This window comes from Mobula birostris, chromosome X (assembly GCF_030028105.1).
Source record: "Mobula birostris isolate sMobBir1 chromosome X, sMobBir1.hap1, whole genome shotgun sequence".
NCBI classification, from domain to species: domain Eukaryota; kingdom Metazoa; phylum Chordata; class Chondrichthyes; order Myliobatiformes; family Myliobatidae; genus Mobula; species Mobula birostris.
In genome coordinates this window covers 18239953-18266100 of record NC_092402.1, presented here as the reverse complement: position 1 = coordinate 18266100, position 26148 = coordinate 18239953, and the positions used below count along the sequence as shown (strand labels likewise).

General features: G+C 42.7%; 1 long non-coding RNA gene across 1 annotated transcript; it reads right to left on the bottom strand.

Moving 5' to 3' along the window:
- Positions 1-915: 915 nt before the first annotated feature.
- Positions 916-24167, bottom strand: LOC140191817 (uncharacterized). The gene is made up of 3 exons (XR_011883936.1): positions 23964-24167; positions 4010-6004; positions 916-1008 (listed from the first exon to the last, which is right to left on the bottom strand). It is a non-coding gene; the product is annotated as an uncharacterized lncRNA (long non-coding RNA).
- Positions 24168-26148: the final 1981 nt, after the last annotated feature.

Here is a 26148-nt window from a genome sequence, read left to right as displayed (position 1 = left end):
AGGCTGGGAGACCGTTTCGCTGAACACACATCTTTCCCTACCCCCTCTTTCTGCTTTCCGCAAGGATCACTCCCTACGCGACTCCCTTGTCCATTCCTCTCCCCCCACCCCCCACCCCACCATCCCTTCCCACCGATCTCCCTCCCGGCACTTATCCTTGTAAGCGGAACAAGTGCTACACATGCCCTTACACTTCCTCCCTTACCACCATTCAGGGCCGCAGACAGTCCTTCCAGGTGAGGTGACACTTCACCTGTGAGTCGGCTGGGGTGATATACTGCGTCCGGTGCTCCCGATGTGGCCTTCTATATATTGGCGAGACCCGACGCAGACTGGGAGATCGTTTTGCTGAAAAGCTACACTCTGTCCGCCAGAGAAAGCAGGATCTCCCAGCGGCCACACATTTTAATTCCACATCTCATTCCCATTCTGATATGTCTATCTACGGCCTCCTCTACTGTAAAGATGAAGCCACACTCAGGTTGGAGGAACAACACCTTATATTCCGTCTGGGTAGCCTCCAACCTGATGGCTGAATATTGACTTCTCTAACTTCCGTTAATGCCCCACCTCCCCTCCGTACCCCATCTGTTATTTATTTATTTATTTTTTATTATCATCATCTTTCTCTCTCTCTCTCTCTTTCTCCCTCTGCCCCTCTCACTATAACTCCTTGCCCATCCTCTGGGCTCCCCTCCCCCTTTCTTTCTCCCTAGGCCTCCCGTCCCATCATCCAGCCTCATATCCCTTTTGTCAATCAACTTTCCAGCTCTTAGCTCCATCCCTCCCCCTCCTGTCTTCTCCTATCATTTCTGATCTCCCCCTCCCCCTCCCCCTCCCCCTCCCACTTCCAACTCTCTTACTAGCTCTTCTTTCAGTTAGTCCTGATGAAGGGTCTCGGTTCGAAACGTCGACTGTACCTCTTCCTAGAGATGCTGCCTGGCCTGCTGCGTTCACCAGCAACTTTGATGTGTGTTGCTTGAATTTCCAGCATCTGCAGATTTCCTTCTGTAAAGCGGAGGTTGATAGGTTCTTGATTAGTAAAGGATATCAAAGGTTACAGGACAAAGGCAGAAGGGGGGATAATAATACACTTATGATGGAATGGCAGAGCAGACACGATGGGCTGAATGGACTAATTCTGCTCCGATGTCATAATTTCTCATGACCTTAGGACAATTTGTATAGCATTTTTGTCAGGTTGTGCAGGATATTCGACCGACAAGATGCAAACTAAGGACAATGAATTGAGGGTAATTTTAGTAATTGAGGGTAACTAGTTTGCACATATTCACTCTGAAAGAGTGGATGTTGGAAACTGAATTAAAGCAGAAGATGTTGGAAATGCCCATCAGATCAGTAAGAATCTGTGGAGAGAGAGAGAGAAGAAAATGTTAATGTTTTAAATCAGAGACTCGTCATTAAAACTCTCATACGATGAACTATTTCTTTGTCTGCAAGGCACGTTCAGTGTGTGTCAGAATCAGGATCAGGTTTAATATCACTGGCATAAGACGTGAAATTTATTGTTTTTCCGCAGCAGTATATTGCAATATATAATAATAATAAAATATAAATCACCTTAAAAATTACAGAAACATTAATTAAATAAGTGGTGCAAAAAGAGAGCAAAATAATAGTGAAGTAATGTACATTGTCCATTCAGAAATCTGATGGTGGAGGGGAAGAAGCTGTTCCTAAAATGTTGAGTGTGCATCTTCAGACTCCTGTACCTCCTCCTTGCTGTTAGAGATGAGATGAGGGCATGTCCTGGGTGATGGGATCCTTAATGATGGATGCAACCTTTTGCGCGTGTGTGTGTGTGGTTATAATTCTTCTCATTTGGTGATTTAAGGAACCTCTCTGGAGTCGTCCCCTCACTGCAGACCCCGCTCGAAAGGGTGGGAACAAGGCGGAGTAACCATGGCCCATGAGCATCAAATGCATCTCGCTGCTGGGGTGGTTGCTAATGACTTCTGTCATTACTGAATCACACAGCACAGAAATAAAGCGGCTACTTTATAAGGTACAGGAGAGGAATTCGGTGTGGACTTCTGCTGCTGTAGCCCATCTATTTCAAGATTCGACGTGTTGTGCGTTCAAGTGTGCTCTCTGCACACCGCTGTTGCAACGCGTCGTTATTTGAGTTACTGTCATCTTCCTGTCAACTTGAACCAGTCTGACCATTCTCCTCTGACCTCTCTCATTACGAAGGTGTTTTCGCCCGCAGATCTGCTGCTCACTGGACTTTTTTTTGTTTGTTTTGTACACTATTCTCTGTAAACTCTAGAGAATGTTGCGTGTGAAAATCCCACGAGATCAGCAGTTTCTGAGATACTCAAACAACTCCGTCTGGCACCAACAATCATTCCATGGTCAAAAGCACTTAGATCACATTTCTTCCCCATTCCAATGTTTGGTCTGAACAACAACTGAACCTCTTGACCATGTCTGCATGTTTTTATGCACTGAGTTAGTGCCACATAATTCGATATTTGCATTAACGAGCAGGTGTACTGGTGCACCAAAGATAGCGGACACTGAGTTTAGTTACACTGTCTACCCTGCCAATGCTAATTGCTTGAAGCAGCTATCCCCTTGGTCTTACTCTTTCCCCATACCCTTGTACTTTTTATTCTCTCAGTATAAGTATCCAACTTCTTTTTGGAAGTTGCTATTTAATCTGCTTCCATCAACATTTGCAGCACTTCTTTCAAAATTATAAAGGTAGCAATCATTTCGAGAGGACTAGAATACAAGAGCAAGAATGTAATGCTGAGGCTTTATAAGGCACTGGTCAGATCACACTTGGAGTGTTGTGAACAGTTTTGAGCCCCTTTTCTAAGAAAGGGTGTACTGGCATTGGAGACGGTTCAAAGGAGGTTCACGAGAATGATTCCGCCAAGTAGTGTACCGGAACATTTGATGGCTCTGGGTCTGTACTCGCTGGAGTTTAAAATAATGAGGGGGTATCTCATTGAAATCTATCGAATATTGTAAGGACTAGATAGAGTGGACATGGAGAGGATGCTTCAGATAGTGGAGGAGTCTAGGACCAGAGGGCACAACCTCAGAATAGGAGGACGTTCCTTTAGAAGAGAGATGAGGAGGAATTTCTTTAGCCAGATGGTGGTGAATCTGTGGAATTCATTGCCACGGGCGGGAGTGGAGGACAGGTCACTGGATATATTTAAAACTGACATTGCTAGGTTCCAGTAAGTGCATCAAGGGTTAAGGGTAGACGGCAGGTGAATAGGGTTGAGGATGAAAACAAAACAGCCTCGATAGAATGGCGGAGCAGACTCGACGAGCAGAATGGCCTAATTCTGTTCCCATGTCTTATGGTCTTGTTCCTGTTTTAAAATCTGCTCACCTCCCATCCCCGATCCCATCGCTAACACATCAGCCTACCTGCTTTCAATTTTTTCATCTATTCTGCATACCTTACCTATGTCCTCTCGTTACAGACAGTCCCGGCAGTAGAAACAGTTCCGGGACTGTAAATTAAAGCATGTCATAATTAAAGGAAAATCGACATTTCAGATTTATTGCCGTTTATGGGGTTTGCCAAATCCGATCTCTCCCATCATCCCTGTTTATAATGCGGATTTAGCGGAAAACGTAACTAATCGCTTCGCGTCCAAGGAAAGATTGCCGGTCTCATGCAATAAAACAGGAAATCGCCCTAAGACTCTGGAATGTGTTTTTTTTTCCGGAATGTGTAAAATAAACCTCTCCAGGGATCTGAAATTAAAATCTTCGGGGGATATTTTACTAATTTATTGAGCGGTGAAATGGTTAAGAGAACTGTAATGTACATTCGGAACTTCATTAGATCAAACATAAATCTAAGTTTGTGAGATCCCATTGTGTTGTAGCGTTGCTCTATGGGACGCGCATTTATTAAGCTAAACCCAGGGGAGGTGGAATTATACGTGAACAGAATAAGGCGAGGTATTAAAGAACCGGACGGGTGTAGTAAGAAACTTCTTTGTAATTCTTCACTTACTCGGGATAGGTCGAAGAGCTCTACAACCAATGAAGTTGCTTTCCACTGTTGAAGGAGCTGTCTAAATTGCACACAGCAAGTTTCGATAAAATAGCTTTATTTGTGAAGTGTACATGGAAACATCGAAATTTACTGTGAAATGCGTCGTTTGCTTCAAATCAAATCAGCGAGGATTGTGCAGAGCAGCCCTCAAGTGTCGCTATGTTTCAGACGCTAACACAGCATGCCAACAATTTACTAATCGGAATGCATCTCCGTTGAGTTGGGTGTTACAAGGACAATAACTGGATTAGTGTTGGAACAAGGAGATCCTCCTGATGAGATCTGTAGCACTGTGGTAGTAGCTTGGCTGGGTTTAGTCACTAACAATATAGTTGATATTTCAGGTAATCCTGCAACTTGATCGGGTTGGATGGGTTCTATCATTCCTCAAGAACGTCATCCTGAGAATATTGCAACGCACTTAATAGGCATTCGGCAGATCCACAGCGGCCTTCTACTGTGGTAAACTTGACCTTATCAACGGAACTTCCAATCCGTTCCCCTTCAAGTACGTGTCTCTTAAAATCCATTTCTTCTCATCAGCAAAGATCTCATAAAAGCATAGAATTACCGCGGCACGGAAGTTGACCATTTGGCCCGTCGAATCAGTCACAAGGTCCGCTCGATCCCACCAGCCCCGCAGAATATTCACTCTTAGTTGTTTTTCAATTCCCTTTCGACGTTTCAAATTGATTCCATTTCTGCCACACCCTCTAGCAGTGAACTTCACTCGGTGTAGGATATTGTTTATTCGAAAGGCCTCCGACGCATCAACAATGGGTTTCAGAAACCCCTTGCTTCCGTCAGGAAGGAGATACAGGAGAATCAGGACTAGTACAGCTCGATTGAATAACAGATTCTTCCCTCAGGCTGTGAGACCCTGTCACCACCGGGGTCTTGTCACTAGGACAGTGAGCTGTTTACAGCCGACTGTCTATTGTTTACCTGTGCTCACTAAATGCACTTCGAATTACGTTTTAATAACTTATTTGTGTGAATATTATGCTTTATGTGCTGTGTGATGTATGTTTTGTGGGTGCACCGTGGTCCGGAGGAACAGTGTTTCATTTGGTTGGAACAGGTATTTGAATTTGTACTTGAACTTGAAAATGCTCTTCCTTGGAGACTCGACTCCATGGTGCAACGTTTCCTGGATTCTCATGAAGACAAATTAACACCTATTAATGATCTTATTTGATAAATATTCTTTCACTCCTCGTGATTGCTCTTGATCCTATTACAGGATGCGAGCGTGACAGGCAGAAACTTCTTTTATTCCCCGCCCAAATGCAAGTTTAGTGTCACTCAAGCATACAGATGTATACAGCTAAACGAAACAGTGTTTCTCTGAGACCAACGTGTAAAACACAGTACATATATCACACATAACACATCAAAATAATATCAACACAATAATATTAACAGATATTTAAGAGGGAGTTAGATATGGCCCTTGTGGCTACGGGGGTCAGGGGCTATGGAGGGAAGGCTGGGTCGGGGTTCTGAGTTGGATGATCAGCCATGATCATAATAAATAGCGGTGCAGGCTCGAAGGGCCGAATGGCCTACTCCTGCACCTATTTTCTATGTTTCTATGTTTCTATAAAATATTCTGTGGATGTACAAGTTGACATAAAGTGCATATACGACATATCGTTAAATGTACAACAATATTACTGTTACTGGCACTGCCATAAATAATGTAGACAGAGTGTTCAGAAGTCTCACAATCTGGGGGAACAAGCTGTTACCCAGCCTAACAGTCCTTGTTCTTATCGTGCAGTACCTTCTACCTGATAGTTGGATGTCAGAGAGGTTGTGGGATGGATGGGAGGGGTCCTTGACAATGCTGAGGGCTCTGCGAATGCAGCGCTCTGGTATACTCTGTGTCCTTATTCTCCATTGAGGTGGTGATCCATCCTCTTGAACTGCGACGATGCTTCGAATGTGCTGCTGGGTAGAGAATGATTCCGATTAGATGAAGGATTAGACGGGTAAAGAATTTGGTGTTCAGCTTTGCAGTCCAAATTCCATTTGCCATAAACACGGTATATAAACGCAAGAGATTCCGCAGATGCTGGAAATCCAGGTTAACAAACACAAAATGCTGGCTGGTAATTGGACAGGAGAACGTCAACTACACCGTCTCCACTGGGAAATCTACCTTCAAACCCTGAGCCTCAATCTCACTGTGCTGTAATTTATATACACTGCTACAGAAAATGCTGAAGTCAGGCAGCAGCGATTGAGCGACATATGGAGGGGACATTTGTAGAATATCGATCCGAAATGTCGTCTGTTTATTCCCTTCCATAGATGCCGCCTGGCCTGCTAAATTCCTCTAGCATTTTGTGTAGCGTTGTATATAATTTATACCACTGTGCGATTAAGGCTCGGGGCTTGTACATCGATGTCCCCGTGAAGACAGAACCCAGAGAGCGTTGTAGTTCTCGTTCCCCCGTCCAATTACAGTACCTGCCTTCGCTTCTCGTCCTTCAGCTAAGCCCCGAAACGAAACCTCAGCGACTTTCTGTCGCAAGTACCTTAACCCTGATTTCTTTAGTTTGAAGCACGAAGCCAAATTTAATCATTTTATACATTGATCCGGTATAGGCTTGTATGACATCCATAGAGCACTCTCAACATCTGCAGCTGTCAGCGAGAGAGTCAAATCAGCGAACTATTGATCATGGGACTTCCATTCAAGATGGTGCTGCCGATACACGACGATGCTTTGCAGGGAGCCCAAAAAACTTCTAGATTCAGCAACAATTATTACCCTTCAACAATCAGGCTCCTAAACCAGCGTGGGTAACTTCACTCACCTCAACACTGAACAGTTTCCAATCTACCGAACCAAATTTCAGGACTTTACAACTCATGTTCGCAATATTATTAATTATTATTGTTTTTTATTATTTGCAGTTTGTCTTCTTTTGCACGTTGGTTGTTTACTTGTCTTTGTGAGTAGTTTTTCATTTATTCTATTGTATTTTTTCTGTCTACTGTGAATGTCCGCAAGAAAATGAATCGCAGGGTAATATATGATGACATATACGTACTTGACAATACATTTACTTTGAACTTGTGAACACTATGAATCAGTGTTTGGCTTAATATACGCCCTGTTTCAAAGTTGTTTTCAGTTGGGATGATCTCTCATCGGCTATGAAATGAACCACGGAGTTTCTCAAAAAATGGAATTTTCAAGAATCAAAGACTGGGGACTGTAGACTGTACAGATTTTCAGGGATTGTCTCATGTCCAGTGGAACAACTGGCTTTAAAAGTATGCTTAATCTAAAATGACTCATGCATCCAAAACTGATGACGTGAGCCTGGATTACTTGTGGGGATATTTCATAATTAGATTCATTCTTTCCAAAGGCAGGTTGTTCATTCAACAGCTGTGCCAACTGCATTTCCTGGTAACTCGCGCCAGACTTGGCTCTACAGACATTCAAAATGTTGCCTTATAACTAGAAATTACGACCTTCTAATAATCTGAAGTTAGCGAAAATAAAGAGAGTAATCGTGACTCGAGAGAGACTGCGGATGCTAATAATCTGGAGCAACATACAAAATTACTGGAGAAAGTCAGTGGGCCAGGCAGCATCTGTGGCAGGAAACGTACAGGCGAGGATTCGGATCCGGACAGAGAAATAATAGCGGAGTGGTTGTCACGATAAACGCCACATTTCGCCAATAAAGATGACATCCTCGTCGCCATTTTCTCTAACTGGCAAAATGAAACTGGCCTATTTCAGGGAACATCTCTACAATTTGAATTCTATATACAAGATCATTGAAAAGACCCTAACATTCCTTTTCAATTATCTTTCTATCGCTGGTTTAAGCCCACACGTAGTATGAATTTGCAAACTACGGTCTACAAGTCCCACTGTGCCAAGTGTGTGTGTGTGTGTGGGGGGGGGGCGGAATGTTCTGGGATGGGGTGAACCAAAATCAGAATCAAGTTTAATGTCATTGACATATATTGTGAGATACGTTTGTATTTCAGCATAGAGAATACAGTTTCTTTCAAATTAACTAAGTAGTGCAAAAATGGAGCAAAACTAGTGAGGCTGTGCTCATGGGTTGGTTCACTGTCCGTCCAGAAATCTGAAAGGTGGAGAGGAAAAAGCTGTACCTCCTCCTATCTTATGGTAGCGATGAGAAGAGGCAGGTCCTGGGTGATGGGGGTCCTTAATGATGGATGCCGTCTTTTTGAGGCATTGCCTTTTGAAGATGACTTCGACGCTGGGGACACTAGTTCTGCCCCTACCTCCTAACCCCCCAGCTCTCTTCTCCCTTTCTTTGTTGGAAATGGATGGGACCGGATGGAGTTTGAGGATTTCCAGACTCTTGTTTTAACGAAGCTGTGTCAGTAACATTTATAATACAATAATAAAAAAACTTCCACGAGTTAACTGTTACTTCACTGAATCAAACCTGCCAAATGCCCCGTTATTATCTACCACCACTCTGCCCCGAAACAAGATTAGCATTACAACGTTTGTATTAAGTTCAAAAGACCACTCTTTTAAAACATTATTTTAATATGTAAATTAGAACAGGAAAGAACTCTTAGTTTACTGCAAATTTTAAACTTTAGAACCTGTTGTGGGTGCATTTTGCAGGCCTCTTCTAGAATCAAGACCCGTCTACGTCTATATTTGTTTCTGTCATTTACAATATATTGTAGTATTGATTGTGTTCAGCATTGAACATGAACTTTAAATAGGTTTCTTCTGTCAAGAATTAGGAAAAGAAGAACTGATTTTTATTTATGTGGAGCATTTTAACATGCTAATTTTTGTAGGTTTCAGCTGACAGTTATTGGGTAAAACAGTTATATTTGCCCGAGTTATGGATGGAAATTAGTTGTCAGATGTGGAGCTAATGCTCATTCTGTTCTCTCTAGGCGCAGATATGAATAAAGTTGATTTGTAGCTACGGGCAAATAGACGACCATAGCATAGACAGAGTGTCCGGGACAGCGGACTTTGCACATCAGAGGAGGTTAACAAAATAGCAAATCTCCAGGCACTACTTCTGATTTATTTTTGTTTGTAACAGGGGAATTGTATCAACTTTTTTCTTCTCCGAATGACGTAAGGCATCCCGAGGTGTCCACTAGGAGGGTAATCCGTCAAAGACTGGCAGTGAGCCGAAAAGGGGTGTTAGGGTGGCGATTAAAAACTTAGTCAAAACAGTAAAATTCAAACAACATTTTTTAATGAAAGAAAAATCACATTTTAAGAAGGAAAAAGGGGATCTTAGGGTCATGACAGTCGGAGTAACGCTATTAATTAAAATTGGGCACAATAAAGCCTCACTTATTATCCTACATCCATCAGGTTCCCCAGACCAGTTTGGATGACTTTTCACTCACCTCAACACTGAACTGATTCCACAACATGTGGACTCACTTTCAAGGACTCTACAACTCATGTTCTCAGTGTTATTTATGTATTTATGCATTTACTTATCTATCTAAATTATTATTTTCCAATCTATCTATCTATCTATCCATCTATCTATCTATCTATCTATCTCTTTATCTATCTATCTGTCCATCTATCTATTTACATTTGCACAGTTTTGTCTTCTTTTGCACAGTGGTTGTTTGTTGGTCTTTGTGTGTAGTTGTCATTGATATTATTATATTTCTTTGTTCTACTATGGGTATCTGCAAGGAAATGAATCTCAGGATTGTATATGGTGACATAAACGTACTTTGATAATAAATTTACTTTGAACTTTGAAAATCTGATGCGTCTAGATTTTGAAAGGTTTTTGAATGGACGATTCTACAAAGATTAAAAAAGGGGGAGTCAGTGTGCAGACGTTTTAAAAAGGATAGTTTTTAAAGGTTGAAACATAGTTCAACCAGAATTAATCGAAGCGGCGAAATCTGACCACCGCTTGACGGAAGCATGACAGGGATTTCACTGTTTTGGATAACACGTTTACGGAGAGTAAAGTCTGTCCAAGTAGCAGTATTATTGTGATCGCTAGAGTCAAGCATGATGTTCTCCTAATGGGTTGCCTGTTGATGGGTCTTCAGGTGGCTGTAGAGGTCACCATGGGACTTAATCCGGAATGTTAGGGTGGGATTCCCGTAAGGGACAATGCCTGTGCGTGCGATTGTTTAATGTGGGGGAGGCACACGGTCCTTGACATATCGGGGTCAGGATCTCGTGGCATGCAGTGTAAAACGACTGGGACCCTTCACTACTGCATCATAATAGTGTCGAGGTCCTCATCGACGTCAATGATGGACGAACAACAACTGCAGCTAACCTGGAGCTAAGTAACAGACAGCATTGCTCTCGGGATTACATGAATTCACAAGCGCTGACGATCCTCGGAGAAGAATATTCAAGCTAGGATGCATCAAATGGCGAGAGCTTTGGCGGTAGTCGAGTTAAGCCGGGGCGCAATTTCTGGTACTTACGCGTGGAACGAGCTGTCTGGGTGGCATGCAAACTTCTCCGATGATCGCACCTTGTGGTGGTGGAGAGGTTTGTGTGTTTCTGAGGTCCCGAGAGCGATGTCGCCTGGAGCTTTGCACATGGTAGGGTCAACCATGGCGGTAAGGTCAAGGGGTGTTTCCATACAAAGAGCGATCCAACCAAGACCTCACAGTGGAGCTGGCGGAAGATGATGACACGTTACGATGACAGTAAAGGCGGAGGGTGGCTGTAGCGGTGAAGGGACCCCAGTCATCTTGCACTTCATGCCACTAGATCCTGACCCGGATCTGTCGAGGGCCATGTGGTGGCTGCCCATTCATCAGCCTCCCCACTTTAAACCAGGGCACACGCAGGCGTCTCCATTAATGGAATCCTCCCTAACAGAATATGTGAATCCCGGATCGGCCTCTACAGCCACCTGAAGACGCACCAATAGACAACCCCTTCGGTGAACATCATATTCGACTCGAGTGATTGCATTACTTGCTCTACGCAAACACATTTTTTCCACAGTATTTCGGTACATATACCAACAATAAAGCAATGTCCAGTTGTCATGTCAGGTGATGTCATAGAAGTGGAACTAAGTGTTGTTACTGATTGGTTGGATACGTGGTTATAAACATGCGATCAATGCGATCCCAACTTTCCGAACTGTCAGAGTCGTGTCAGGGGGAGGGATTTCGTAAGATGCCTGGGAATGGAAGTTGTGGCAGAAATCAATGGCTGTGACTTTAGTTATATTAAATAAGCGTTAATGGGTCCGGACAATTTTTTAGATGTTTAAGATAATAAAGCCATAAGAAACAAGAACAAGATAAACTCTTTTCCATTAGAGTATATATCCTCAAAGCATTGTTCTGCCCCCTGAGAAAATTATATGTTTTAATATAATCACCTTTCATATTTCTACTCTCCTTTGTGTACAGATCCAACCTGCTTAACCTTTTCCCATCACACAATTCCCGCATATCCGACGGGATCAACTTCTCTGAACTGCGTAAATGATAACATAACTTCAAGTAAGAGGATCTAAACTGCCCGACAGCATTTAGGTCTCATTACAGCGTTGTACAATTGTAGTAAGGTCTTCTTACTTGTATAGTCCAAGCCCATTTAAATACTAGTTAATATTTTATTAGTCATTCTGATTTGGTACTTTATTGATCCCAAAGGAAAATACAGTGTCACAGTACTTGCGCACTGTCTACCAGCTTCCCGCATTTCATAAATGAAGACCCTATATAAACATAAATTAGGACCGTGTTCCGTAGCTTCACTTAAATTTTTCTCTTTTTGAACTATATCACTTTTTTCACTTACACTTCCAAACTGAACAGCTTTACATCTTCAGGAAACATATCACTGTTCCTTCATTGTCGCTGAGTTAAAATCATGGAATTCCCTCCCAACAGCACTGTGAGTGTACCTACACCTCAGGGACTGCTGCGGTTCAAGAAGGCAGCTCATCACCACCTTCTCAAGGGCAACTAGGGATGGGCAATAAATGCTGGTTTAGCTGGCGACGCCCACTTCCCGCAAATGAATAAAAAAAGATGTCAGAATGTTGCTAAGCAGGTAATAAAGGGTTCAGAATCGAAGCTTCAGCTACACAGAATCTATTATCAGGTGTTGGGCGATAATTCAAGGTATAATATGTCTAAGTTTGCTGGTTAAGCGAGCTATAAGAGTACAGTATAACTAGGTACAGTTAGTGTAGAAAGAAATTGCAGAGGGCTGGATTATGGAATGCGGTAAATTCCGATGCAACTAAACCAAAAGCAATTTCTATGCTGATTTTCTTTGCAATGGGGTTTAAAAGGCAGGTTCAGATTCAGATTAATATCTATTTATTGTTAAAATGCACGTTGAAACATACAGTCGTTTTCATGAGCAATCAACACAACCTAAGGATGAACTGGGGGCAGGGGATTGGGGCTGAGAGGGAAAGGATCAGCCACGATGAAATGGCGGAACAGACTCAATGGGCCAAATGGCCTAAATCTGCTCCTATCTCTTATGGCCTTATAGCAGCCCGCAAGGGTCTGCACATATTTCGGCACCTACATCACAAGTCACAAATCAAATTTATTGTTGTTTAACTATATATATATATATATATGTATACTCTCATATGAGACGTTTCACCAGACCAGGGTGTAACACACAGTAGTACACATAACACACAATAACTTAGGAAAATAAGAATTAAATCTACAAATGAATTGCGCAAAGATAAACAGAATAAAGTGTATAAATTAAATATTGTAAGGTACAGCACAAATTGTCCGGTAACACTTTAAATGTGAGAAGTCAGGGAGTTCAGAGATCTGATGGTCTGGAAGAAGAAACTGTTTCCCATCCTGACCATTCCTGTTTTTGGCATTGGAATCTCCTGTTGGACGATGCTGAGGATGTTCTATGAGTCTGTGGTGGCCAGTGTGATCATGTTTGCTGTTGTGTGCTGGGGCAGCAGGCTGAGGGTAGCAGACACCAACAGAATCAACAAACTCATTCATAAGGCCAGTGATGTTGTGGGGATGGAACTGGACTCTCTGATGGTGGTGTCTGAAAAGAGGATGCTGTCCAAGTTGTATGCCATCTTGGTCAATGTCTCCCATCCACTACATAATGTACTGGGTGGGCACAGGAGTACATTCAGCCAGAGACTCATTCCTCCGAGATGCAGCACAGAGCGTCATAGGAAGTCATTCCTGCCTGTGGCCATCAAACTTTACAACTCCTCCCTTGGAGGGTCACACACCCTGAGCCGATAGGCTGGTCCTGGACTTATTTCCTGGCAGAATTTACATATTACTATTTAACTATTTATGGTTTTATTACTATTTAATTATTTATGGTGCAACTGTAATGAAAACCAATTTCCCCCGGGATCAATAAAGTATGACTATGACTAAGTCAAAAAGGATGTTGGATGAATGGGTCGGATCCTTGATAATACTCAGGGCCCTGCATGGGCTGTGCTCCTGATAAATGTCTCCAATGGATGGTAGAGGGACCCCTATGTCATCTTGGTCGCTCTCACAGTCCTTTGTAGGGAATTCCAGTCTGCTGTTCTGCTGCACACCTACCAGATGGAGATGCAGGACACCCTCAATGGCGTTCCTGTAAAATTCAGTTAAGATGGGTGGGGGGGGGGGTTGTTGGTTGGCAGGAGCCTCACTTGCCTCAATGTGCTCAGGAGGTACCATTCAGGGACTAGGTGAGGTCAACTGTGATATGAACTTGGTGCACAACTCTTTTTACAGAGGAGCCATATATGCACAGAAGGGCCAGGTTCAATGTTCAGAGAATAACAAGCAATAACAACAACAGAACAACAAGAGCAAAATAAGCTCTTTACTTCCCTCACACCCACCCACCCATGCACTCGCGGACCAGGACAGGCCTTTGTAGAACAATGGCAAATAATGTAATTGTATAGGGCTATGGCAACAGCATACCTTGAAGTCTATCTGAGGTTTTGGTCTCCATGGATTAAGAAAAAACAATTTCATTGCATATGGCCCAGCTGAGATTCACTAGGGTGATTCCTTGGACAATGACATTGTCCTGTTGGGAGAAGCAGACTGATGCTTTTTTTTTGGTTTATTTTATTTAGAGATGCAGTATGGTAATAGTCTTTTCTGGCCCAATGAGCCCACACCAGCCAATTACACCCATGGGACCAATTTACCTGTAGATCCAGCAGAGCACCCAGAGGAACCATGCACATGTGGAGAACGGGGAGAACGTACAAACTCCTTACAGTGGTGGCAGGAATTGAACCTGTGTTGATGGTGCTGCTAAACTGTGATGCTAACTGTAACTTTCACGCTTGGTGAAAAGGGTAAGTAAGAGGTCAGCTCATTGAAACCAGTAAGACTGCAAGAGAGACTGATGGAGAGAATGTTGAGGAGTTTAGAACCAGTCTAGGATTATGGTCTTAAAATAGGAAGGTGTTAACCAACATGTGCATATTTGTCTTTTACTCAATGGGATCTAATTCTGAGGAATTCTATATGCTGGATACTGTGCTTTTTAAGGATGTTAATTGCTGAAACTGACCTATCTTTGGTCTCTGAACCCAATGGCATAGGAGACAAATGGAAGAATGAGCAGAATCTGATTGGATACCAGGGCCATTTTGTTAGTTCCCTGCAATATTTTGTTGGCACAATTTTCAGCCCATGTGGATAAATCGCTCTAGCAAATTTCAACAGATGTATCATAGAGAGCATTCTAACTAGTTTTATTGCTGTCTGCTAGAGAGGTGAATGGTATAGGATTGAAAGGCAAAAGCAGCAGAAAGTTGCAGACTCAGCCAGCTCTATCATGGGCACCAGCCTCCTTGGCATCGAGGGCTCCTTCAAAAAGCAATGCCTGAAAAAAGCAGAATGTGTCAATAAGGACACCCATCACTCAGGAGATGCCCCCTTCTCATTGCTACCATCAGGGAAGAGAGGAAGTACAGGAACCTGAAGACACATGCTCAATGTTTTAGTAACAACTTTTTCCCTCTGCCATCAGATTTCTGAATGGACAATAACCCATCTACACTAACGATTATTTTCTGCTCTTGTTTTGCACTATTTAATTATATATATGCAATTTATACTGTTGCAGCAAAACAACAAATTTCACAATACTGTTTGCAGAAACACACATGAAAGTTGCTGGTGAACACAGCAGGCCAAGCAGCATCGCTAGGAAGAGGTACAGTCGACGTTTCAGGCCGAGACCCTTCGTCAGGACTAACTGAAGGAAGAGTTAGTAAGAGATTTGAAAGTGGAAGGGGGAGGGGGAGATCCAAAATGATAGGAGAAGACAGGACGGGGAGGGATAGAGCCAAGAGCTGGACAGGTGATTGGCAAAAGGGATATGAGAGGATCGTGGGACAGGAGGCCCACGGAGAAAGACAAGGGGGAGGGGGAACCCAGAGGATGGGCAAGGGGTATAGTCAGAGGGACAGAGGGAGAAAAAGGAGAGTGAGAGAAAGAATGTGTGTATAAAAATAAATAACGGATGGGGTACGAGGGGGAGGTGGGGCATTAGTGGAAATTAGAGAAGTCAATGTTCATGCCATCAGGTTGGAGGCTACCCAGACGGAATATAAGGTGTTGTTCCTCCAACCTGAGTGTGGCTTCATCTTTACAGTAGAGGAGGCCGTGGATAGACATGTCAGAATGGGAATGGGATGTGGAATTAAAATGTGTGGCCACTGGGAGATCCTGCTTTCTCTGGCGGACAGAGTGTAGCTGTTCAGCAAAACAGCAAAACGATCTCCCAGTCTGCGTCCACTGTAAAGATGAAGCCACACTCAGGTTGGAGGAACAACACCTTATATTCCGTCTGGGTAGCCTCCAACCTGATGGCATGAACATTGACTTCTCTAACTTCCGCTAAGGCCCCACCTCCCCCTCGTACTCCATCTGTTATTTATTTTTATACACACATTCTTTCTCTCACTCTCCTTTTTCTCCCTCTGTCCCTCTCACTACACCCCTTGCCCATCCTCTGGGTTTTCCCCCCCTCCTCCTTTTCCTTCTCCCTGGGCCTCCTGTCCCATGATCCTCTCATATCCCTTTTGCCAATCACCTGTCCAGCTCTTGGCTCCATCCCTCCCCCTCCTGTCTTCTCCTATCATTTTGGATCTCCCCTTCTCCCTCCCACTTTCAAATCTCTTAGTAGCTCTTCTTTCAGTTAGTCCTGACGAAGAGTCTCGGCCCAAAACGTCGACTGTACCTCTTACAATAGATGCTGCCTGGCCTGCTGCGTTCACTTGCAACTTTGATGTGTGTTGCTTGAATTTCCAGCATCTGCAGAATTCCTCGTGTTTGCGAAATTTCACAATAGATGTAAGTGATATTAAATCTGATTCTGATTTGATTTATTTATTGAAATGGAGGGTGGAGTTGGCCCTTCTAGCCCTTCAAGCCGTGCCACCCAGCAAGCCTCGATTTAACACGAGGGTAATCGTGGGATAATTCACAGTGACTAGTTACCCTACTAATCGGTACGTGTTTGGACTGTGGGAGAAAACTAGAGCACCCAGAGGAAACCCATGCAGTCACAGGGAGAATGTATAAACTCCTTACGGGCAGCACTGGCAATTGAACCCATGTTGCTTCTACTGTAAAGTGTTGTGCTAACCACTACACTACTGTTTCACCCTAAAAGAAGGTGAGGAGGCACCCAGATTTGAACTGAGGGCCTCTTGATCTGCAGTCAAATGCTCTACACCGAGCCATACCCCCTGCATTCTGAATGAGACAAGTACGTGTGGAGGATCAATGGTGAAGGAGACTTAATACATGTGAAAATGTCATTGTAAGGCCAGTAGGGGTAGGATCTAAATGAGAAACAGGAGCGGGTAAGAGGTAATAAGTCAAAGGTAAACCAACAGCAGAAAGTTTCATTTGCAATTATTGACCTCCCAATAATATATTTAGCATGTATTTTGAGGTTAGATTGATTCCCATGGGTCTAAATAATATATTAATTGGGAATTGTCTGACCTTTGTAATAGTATACAAGCACAACTTTCAGAGTTAATGAAATCCGATTAAGATCTGTATCCCTATCAATGACTAACTGTGGCAACACTTTCATCAGAAGGACAGCAGCAGTTCATGAAGATGGCTGACAACTACCTTCTCAAGGCTTTGCCTAGACCCTGAGACTGAGTTATGACAACCTAAGTAGGAGTGCAGCTCCAGATAAAGAAACGCATTGATGTTAACAACTCATTGGAATTGGAAACCATCTACTTCTGCTTAATGATGGAAACAGTGAAAGCAAAAGATAAATATTATAACTCAGTCAGCTTCACCATATTGAAAATGTAACTTGTCATTCCAGTCATAGGCCATTGGTCCAGACATTAATTGGGAAAGACTCAATTCATTATTTTATTTTTAACTAGACAAGGAAGACTAATGGGATGATAATAACTGAACGTGATTTTTATCAAAGTAAACTTTACCCATAATAAAAATTATTTACAAGAATAAACCATGCAACATCTTAAAATCTTAGATTCCATAAGACCATAAAATATAGGAGCAGAACTAGGTCATTAGGCCCATTGAGTCTGCTCAGCCATTTCATCATGGCTGATTCAATGTTTCTCTTAATCCCAATCTCCTGACTTCTCCCCATATCCCGCCATGCCCTGACCAATCAAGAATCTATCAACCTCTGCCTTAAATATACATGAAGACTTGGCTTTCACAGCTGCCTGTGGCAAAGAATTCCACAGATTCACCACTTTCTAGCTAAAGAAATTCCTCCTCATGTCCATTCTAAAATAAGGCCCCTCTATTCTGAGGCCATGTCTTCTGGTCTTAGATTCTCCCATCATAGGAAACATCCTCTCCACATCCACTCTATCAAGGCCTTTCACCATTCAATAGGTTTCAATGAGGTCACTCATTCTATTGAATTCTAGTGAATGCTGGCCCAGAGCCATCAAACACTCTTCACATGACAAGCCATTCAATCCTGGAATCATTTTCGTGAACCTCCTTTGAACCCTCTCCAGTTTCAGAACATTCCTTCTGAGATAAGAGGCCCAAACCTGGTCACAATACTCCAAGTGAGGCCTCATCAGTGTTTTATAAAGTCTCAACATTACATCCTTGCTTTTATATTCTGGTCTTTTTGAAATGAATGCTAACATTGTATTTGTCTTCCTCACCACCAACTCAACCTGCAAATTAACATTTAGGGAATCTTGCACAAGGACTCCCAAGTCCCTTTGCGTCTCAGTTGTTTGCATTTTCTCTCTGTTTAGAAAATAGTAAATCCTCTCAGTTCTTCTACAAAAGTGCATGACCAGACACTTCCCGACACTGTACTCCATCTGCCACTTCTTTGCCCATTCTCCTAATCTGTCTTAGTCCTTTTGTAGCCTCTATATTTCCTCAGAACTACGGTACTGCCCCTTCACCTATCTCTGTATCATTTGCAAACTTTTCAACAAAGCTATCAATTCCATTGTCCAAATCATTAACATATAACGTAAAAAGAATCAGCCCCAACACAGACCCCTGTGGAGCACCAGTAGACACCAGCAGCCAATCAGAAAAGGCTCCCTTTATTCCCACTTGTTGCCTCCTGCCAATCAGCCACTGCACTGCTTTATCCATGCTTGAATCTTTCCTGTAATACCATGGGCTTGGAGCTTGTTAAGATGCCTCATGTGTGGCACCTCATCAAAGGCCTTCTGAAAATGCAAATATACAACATCCATCAATTCTCCTTTGTCTATGCTGCTTGTTATTTCTTCAAAGAATTCCAACAGATTGATCAGGTAAGATTTTCCCTTGAGGAAACCATGCTGACTACAGCCTATTTGATTATGTGACTTCAAGTACCCTGAGACCTCATTCTTAATAATCAACTCCAACATCTTCCCAACCACTGAGGTCAGGCTAACCGGACCATAGTTTCCTTTCTTCTACCTTGCTCCTTTCTTGAAGAGTGGAGTGACATTTGCAATTTTCCAGTCTTCTGGAACCATTCTAGTATCTAGTGATTCATGAAAGATCACTACTAATGCCTCCACAATCTCTTCAGCCACCTCTTTCAGAACACTGGGCTGTACACTATCTGGTCTAGGTGCCTTATCTAACTTCAGACCTTTCAGTTTCCCAAGAGCCTTCTCTTCAGTAATGGTAACCTCATACACTTCATGAACCCTAACACCTGGAACTTCCACACATTGCTAATGTCTTCCACAGTGAAGACTGATGCAAAATACTTATTCAATTTTTCTGCTATTTCATTGTCCGTTATTACTACCACTGCAGCATTGTTTTCCAGTGGTCCGATATCCATTCTCACCTCTCTTTTACACTTTATGTATCTGAAGAAACTTCTGGTATCCTCTTTAATATTATAGACTAGCTTACTTTGGTATTCCATCTTTATCTTCTTAATGACTTTTTCAGTTGCCCTCTGTTGGTTTCTAAAAGCTTCCCAACCCTCTAATTCCCACTAATCTTTGCTCTGTTTTTTGCCCTGTCTTTGGCTTTTATGTTGACTTTTACTTCTCGTGTTAGCCACCGTTGTGTCATCTTGCCTTTTGAATACTTCTTCCTTTTTGGGATGTATATATCCTGTCCCTTCTGAATTGCTTCCAGAAATTTTAGCCATGATGCTCTGCCTTCATCCCTGCCAGTGTTCTTTTTTAATCTATTCTGGCCAACTCCTCTCTCATGACTCTGTAATTCCCTTTACTCCACTGTAATACTGATACATCTGACTTTAGCTTCTCCTTCTCAAATTTCAGGGTTAATTTGATCATTTTATGATCAGTTTCCCCGAAGAGTTCTTTTACCTTCAGCTCTCTAACTAATTTAGGCTCATTGCACAACATTCAATACAGAATAGCTGATCCCAACAGAATCAGCATAGTGGGCTTAACCACGACCTGCTCTAAAAGGCCATCTCGTAGGCACTCTAGCAATTCCACGTGCCCCCTCCCCAGAATCCAGAACCAACTTGATTTTCCCAATTTACCTGCATATTGAAATCCCCCATGACTATTGTAATATTGCCCTTTTGGCATATATTTTCTATCTCCATTGTAATTTGTAGATCACATCCTTACTACTGTTTGGGGTTCTGTATACAATTCCCATCAGGGTCTTTCTATCCTTGCAGTTCCTTAGCTCTATCCACAATGATTCAACACCTTCTGTCCCTATGTCACCTCTTTCTAATAATTTGATTTCATTTTTTACCAACAGACCAGCACCACTCCCACTGCCTTCATATCTGTCCTTTCGATACAATGTGCATCTCTGGATATTAAGCTCCCAGCTATAATCTTCTTTCAGCCATGATTCAGTGATGCCTACAACATCACACATGCTAATCAGCAACTGTGGTACAAGTTCATCTACCTTATTCCATATACTGTGTGTATTCAAATATAACATCCTCAGTCCTGTATTCACTCTTTCCAAATTTGCCTTCCTTTTACATTTCAACTCATTCTATTGACTGCAATTTTGCCATATCAACAGCTTCTCCTCACTGCGCATTGCCTCTTATTAAACCAGCTACATCATCTTCAGCACAATCATTCTCCTTTCCTATGATATTTCTTGCATTGAAATATATGCAGCTCAGGACACTGGTCACACCGTGCTCAACCTTTTGATTCCTAACTGTGTCTGAGGTCTCACCAACATCTGCCTCCACAACCTCTCCACTGACTGTTCTAGCACTCCCATCCCCCTTCAACTCTAGTTCAAACACCCCCATGCAGCATTAACAAACCTTTCCACCAGGATATTAGTCTCCCTCCAGGTGCAGGTGCAAACCATTCCTTCTGTACAAGTCCCACCTTCCCTGGAAGAGATTCCTATAATCCAAAAATCTTATGCCTTCCCTCATACACCAACTCCTTCGCCACGTATTGAACTGTATAATCTTCCTAGCTCTAGCCTCACTAGCACGTGGCAAGTTGTGCCAACCCTGGAGGTCCTTCCCTTTAACTTAGTACCGGACTTCCTGAACTCCCGATGGAGATCCTCGTTACTTGTCCAACCCATGTCATTGGTACCAACATGGACCACGACTTCTGGCTGTTCACCCTCCTACTTAAAAATGTTAAGGACTTGCTGTGAGATATTCCGCACTCTGGCACACGGGAGGCAACATACCATCCAAGAATCTTATTCTCGCCCACAGAACCACTGTTCCCATAACTAACAAATCCCCTATACCACAGCATACCTCCCCCCCCCACCAGTTCTTTTCTGAGTCGCAGAGCAAGAGTCAGTGCCAGAGACCCAATCACTGTGACTTTCCTCTGTTAGGTCACACCACCCCCCACCTACAGTATCCAAAGTGATATACCTATTGTTAAGGGGTATGGCCACAGGGCTTCTCTGCACTGGCTCCTTAACCCCTTTCCGCTTCGTGAACGTCACTCAGTTTCCTGTGTCCTTATGTCCTGTCTATCACCCCCGCAGTCTCCTGAATGATCTGGAGTTCATCCAGTTCCAGCTCCAACTCCTTAAAGTGGATTGTTCAAAGCTGCAGCTGGATGCATTTCTCATAGTTGTAGTCATGAGGGGCACTGGAGGTCACCCTGCCTTCGCACATCCTGCAAAAAGAGCATGCAATTATCCTGCCTGGCACCTCTACTGCCCTAGCTGAGCTGATAAAAAGAAGAAAAGGAGAAAAATCTTAACCTTGAGCTTTTTTTTCCCTTTGCTTTCTCTGACTGGAGCCTCTCCTCATTGAAGCCTCAAAGAGCTGAAGCCTCAAGATCACCACTCAGACGATGGCTACTGTTCCTGCCCCTGCCTTCCTTCAATTTGTTCTTGCTAATCAATCCCAAACACTGACTGGTCACTGGTCAATGCTTTATGTTGTATTCTACTACCCTGGCACGGTTTACCACTGCAATAATTGAGGGGCTTCCTCACCCAATCCGCCCTTTCTCTGTCCAGTAACCTTCACTGTGGTCTTCCTCCACCAAGCCCTTTTGATGGCTGCACCGAGCTTCAGTGTGTCCCTTAGCACGCTCTCCTCCAGCCTGGAATATGCCAGTCGAATGCATGGGCATTTTGATGTGCTGGCAGAGCAGCAAGTTTTTAAAACGCCAGAATTAGACATTTGTTCTCAGGAATAAGAATGGCTGCATGGCTTTATGTGGAGATTGAGAGCCTGGTAACCCTGCTGAAGGGTTTCTGCCCAAAATGTCAGCTCTTTATTCCTCTTCAATGGATTTGTCCAACCAACTCTCATTTGAACTCCTGACCTTGTATTTGGAACTCATATATAGATTATTATAAAGAATCTCCTGGGTTTGGATGAACCATTTGTGTTCTGAGACCTTTCATGGCTTCGTAACAATTTGTGGTCTAAACAGAAAAGTGCTCTTTCTGACTTCGATCAAGACATTAGCTCTTCATGGCCAGGACATGAGAGATCTGATATTATCTGATCATTAAACAAACATAAGAAGTTGGAGCAGAACCAACTCATCCTGTCCTGGAGCTTGCTCCATCATTCAATAAGATAATAACTGGTCTTCCAGTTCAATGCTACTTTCCTGCCGTATCCCCTTACGCCATCAGAAGTCTACAGATTCTGTTTTAAGTGAACACAATAACTGAGAATCCAGAATTTTCCAAGGCACAGAACTGCATAAAAGCACCATACTTCCTACCATGAGGGACTTTGTCAAATGCCTTACTAAAATCCATGTAGCCAACATCCACAACTCTACATCAATCACCATCATCTTCGTCACCTCCTCAAAAATCTCAAGCCAAGTTAGTAAAACATGCCCACTGTATTGTAGGGTTTAGTGCAACACTATTACAGCTCAGGGTTTTGGAGTTCAGAGTTCAATGCCAGCATCCTCTGTAGGAAGTTTGTATGTTCTCCAAGTGGCAGTGGGGGTTTCCTCCAGGTGCTCTACTTTCTTCCCACAGTCCAAAGACATACCGGTTAGTAGATTAGCCTGGGTTGCTGGGTGTTGTGGCTCACTGGGCCAAAAGGCCCAGTATCTCTAAATGAAAAAAATAAAACCAACTCTGAGGGGAAAAATTCCTCATTTTGGGAATGTGACCCCTATTATTAGACTCCCCAACCAGGTGAAGAACCCCCTTCTCTATCTTGATGACCATTCTCACCAGATATCACCAGGGAAAAGGCCCAAAATAGTTGCATAGAGTGTGAACTTTATTTCTGTCTGGGAGCCACCTGCTTTAACTCTCTTTAAGAAGTCTAAGCTAAGAATGTTAATTTTAAGTGTGTGCCTCAAACATACAGCAACAGGTGAAGCGGCGACAATGTAGTCTATTCTGTGATAAACTGTCAAGATTCTAGTCCCATTAAAACCAACGTGAAAATAATATTATACTAATTTTGCTACTGAGAAATGCTGTGATGTATTAGAACATATACTGAAAGGCAATGAATGAACATGGCCTTGGAGACTAGGACAGCATGGTAACATACCGGTTAGTGAAAGACTATTATAGCACCAGGAACAGGGGCTCAGTTCCTGTTGCTGTCTGTAAGGAGTTTGTACATTCTCTTTGAGGCTGTGTGGATGCTCCGGTTTCCACCTACATTCCAAAGATGAATGGATTAACAGGTTAACTGTTCACATATGTGCACATGAGCAGCGCTGGCTCATTGGGTTGGAAGGACCTGTTATCCCCAAATAAAACAAATGTGTTTAACTTAACCTTCTGATTTACAATTACTCTCATGAAGATATATAAATATGAAAACCAAAGTTGTGTATCAAACTAGCTGGTTTAGGTGCAGGCATATTGATAATGAGTAAAATAAATTTCACTGTTATGGGGATCTATCAGCAAAGAACTTTAACCATTTTTATTAAAAATCTATTATAATTATAATTCAGTTTCCTAAAGAGACATTAAACGGACTTACCATCTTTTCACACAGATCTTCTCATTTTGTGGAAATGCTGAAAAAAACCACGCAGCTTTGGTGAGGACAGGAGCAGACTTAACCTTCAGGCTGATGGCTTTTCATCAGAGCTCCTTTTACTTGCATTGCATTCTGTTATTCTCTCCAATACTACTCATCCCTCAGCCAAGGTCCGGATCCGTTCATCCCGTCAGGCATTTCGCTCTCTAGGAGTCATAATCATAGTCATACTTTATTGATCACGGGGGAAATTGGTTTTCGTTACAGTTGCACCATAAATAATAAATAGTAAAAAAATCATAAATAGTTAAATAGTAATATGTAAATTATCCAGGAAATAAGTCCAGGACCAGCCTATTGGCTCAGGGTGTCTGACCCTCCAAGGGAGGAGTTGTAAAGGGAGTGTTTACTGTGAACAAATTGGCAGTTCTTATTTTCATAGAAATTCAAAATAATGTTGTGTTAAAAGTCCTTCAGAGCAAGCGGTAGCAGTTGAAAACGCTAAATAAAGGAAAGTTTTCTGTATTCATCAGATTTCATCACTCGAGTTGAATCAGGGAAGCTAGTGTTCACAAGGAAAAATAAAGTCTGGATTTGTAAACAGCACGAATTATAACAGGCACTGTGACGCAGATCGAAATATTTCCTAACGTGTAGACGTGTGGCTCCGTAACCCACATTTGCTCCTGCGGTGGTAGTTACGAAGCCGCACGTCTACACGTTAGGAACCGAAGGAGAGACGTCGAGGATGCCCTGCTCAGGGTTGACGGTAGTTTAGAGGTTCGCGACCTGAAGGGTCCTGCTCAGGGTGAAGAGACCGGCCCTGCACACCGCAGGAGCGACAGCAGCAAGTGTGGGTTTAATTGACGAGCATTGGAAATGGCGACCTGATAATTCAGCAGAGGCGCTGTTATACATCCTGTACTGATGTGGCGCATTATTCTACAACCTCGGTTTTAAAATACATTCAATGACTCAGCAGCGATGGAAAACGCAGTTTATTTGGGAGAAAGAAGCAATGTTTTGCTTTGCTCAGCAAGCTTAGACGGATTGATGTGAACTTGTAGTAATCTCCGCCAAACTTTTTGGGCAGTTATTTAGTAGTATAACATGCTGACAGTCTGCAAGTACGATGCTTAATATTTACAAACCGGTTCTGAATTAGAATTGGGAAAATGTTTCGCCACAAAGAAAGCTAGTTCTGAGGACTAAATATGATCTTTAGTTATTTTTTCATGAGAAATCGTGTGATCATGTTTTGGACGCAAACAACAGGAATTCTGCAGATGCTGGAAACGTCGACTGTACCTCTTCCTAGAGATGCTGCCTGGCCTGCTGCGTTCACCAGCAACTTTGATGTGTGTTGCTTGGATCATGTTTTGGAATTCAATATGATGAAGTACTAAAATAATTCATTTCATCCTACGCATGTACATCTTCCGACACAAAGAAATCACGTGGTATATTTTCCATCCATTGCTAGTTTGGCGAGGTGAAAAAATATCATGATTTTATAGCCAGAGCAAAAGCAAATTTCATGACTTATGCAAACAGACATGCATATTCATGCACAGTAAAATGTGCGGCTGTGTTTCTCTTTAACAGAGGACGCATACTTATTTTCCTCTCATAACAGACGGCCCTATCTTCACACTGCTTGTTGTTGTTATTAATTTTTTGACAGAAATTATAAGACGAAGGCCTCTGATTTTCCAAACAAATTAAATATATTCCCAAACACAAGAGATTCTGCAAATGCTGGAAATCCAGAATAACCGGTGCTCTGGTTTCCTCCCACAGTCCAAAGACGGTCAGTAGGTTAATCAGCAAATTGTCTAGTGATTTTAGGCTAGTTCTAAATAGGTGGGTTGCTATATCTCCAATAATAAAAAAAGAAGAAAAAAAAAGGCTGAGGGAACTCAGCTGGTCATGAGAGGAATAAGTGTTGTTCCTCTCGATGTTTCGGGCCGAGGCCCTTCATGAGGACGAAGAGCCTCGGCCCGCAGTATAGAGTCAGTAGAGTTCAACAGTTTTCACAATCATGATAGGATCCACCAGTAAGTATAAACGTGGGCTGAAAATTTAAAGGTTAAAAAAAATAAACACCGATTAGGAACCAATTACTCACAGGAGGGCGGTTAACCTGCAGGATTCCGTACTCATACAGCACAAATGTAAAAGATCC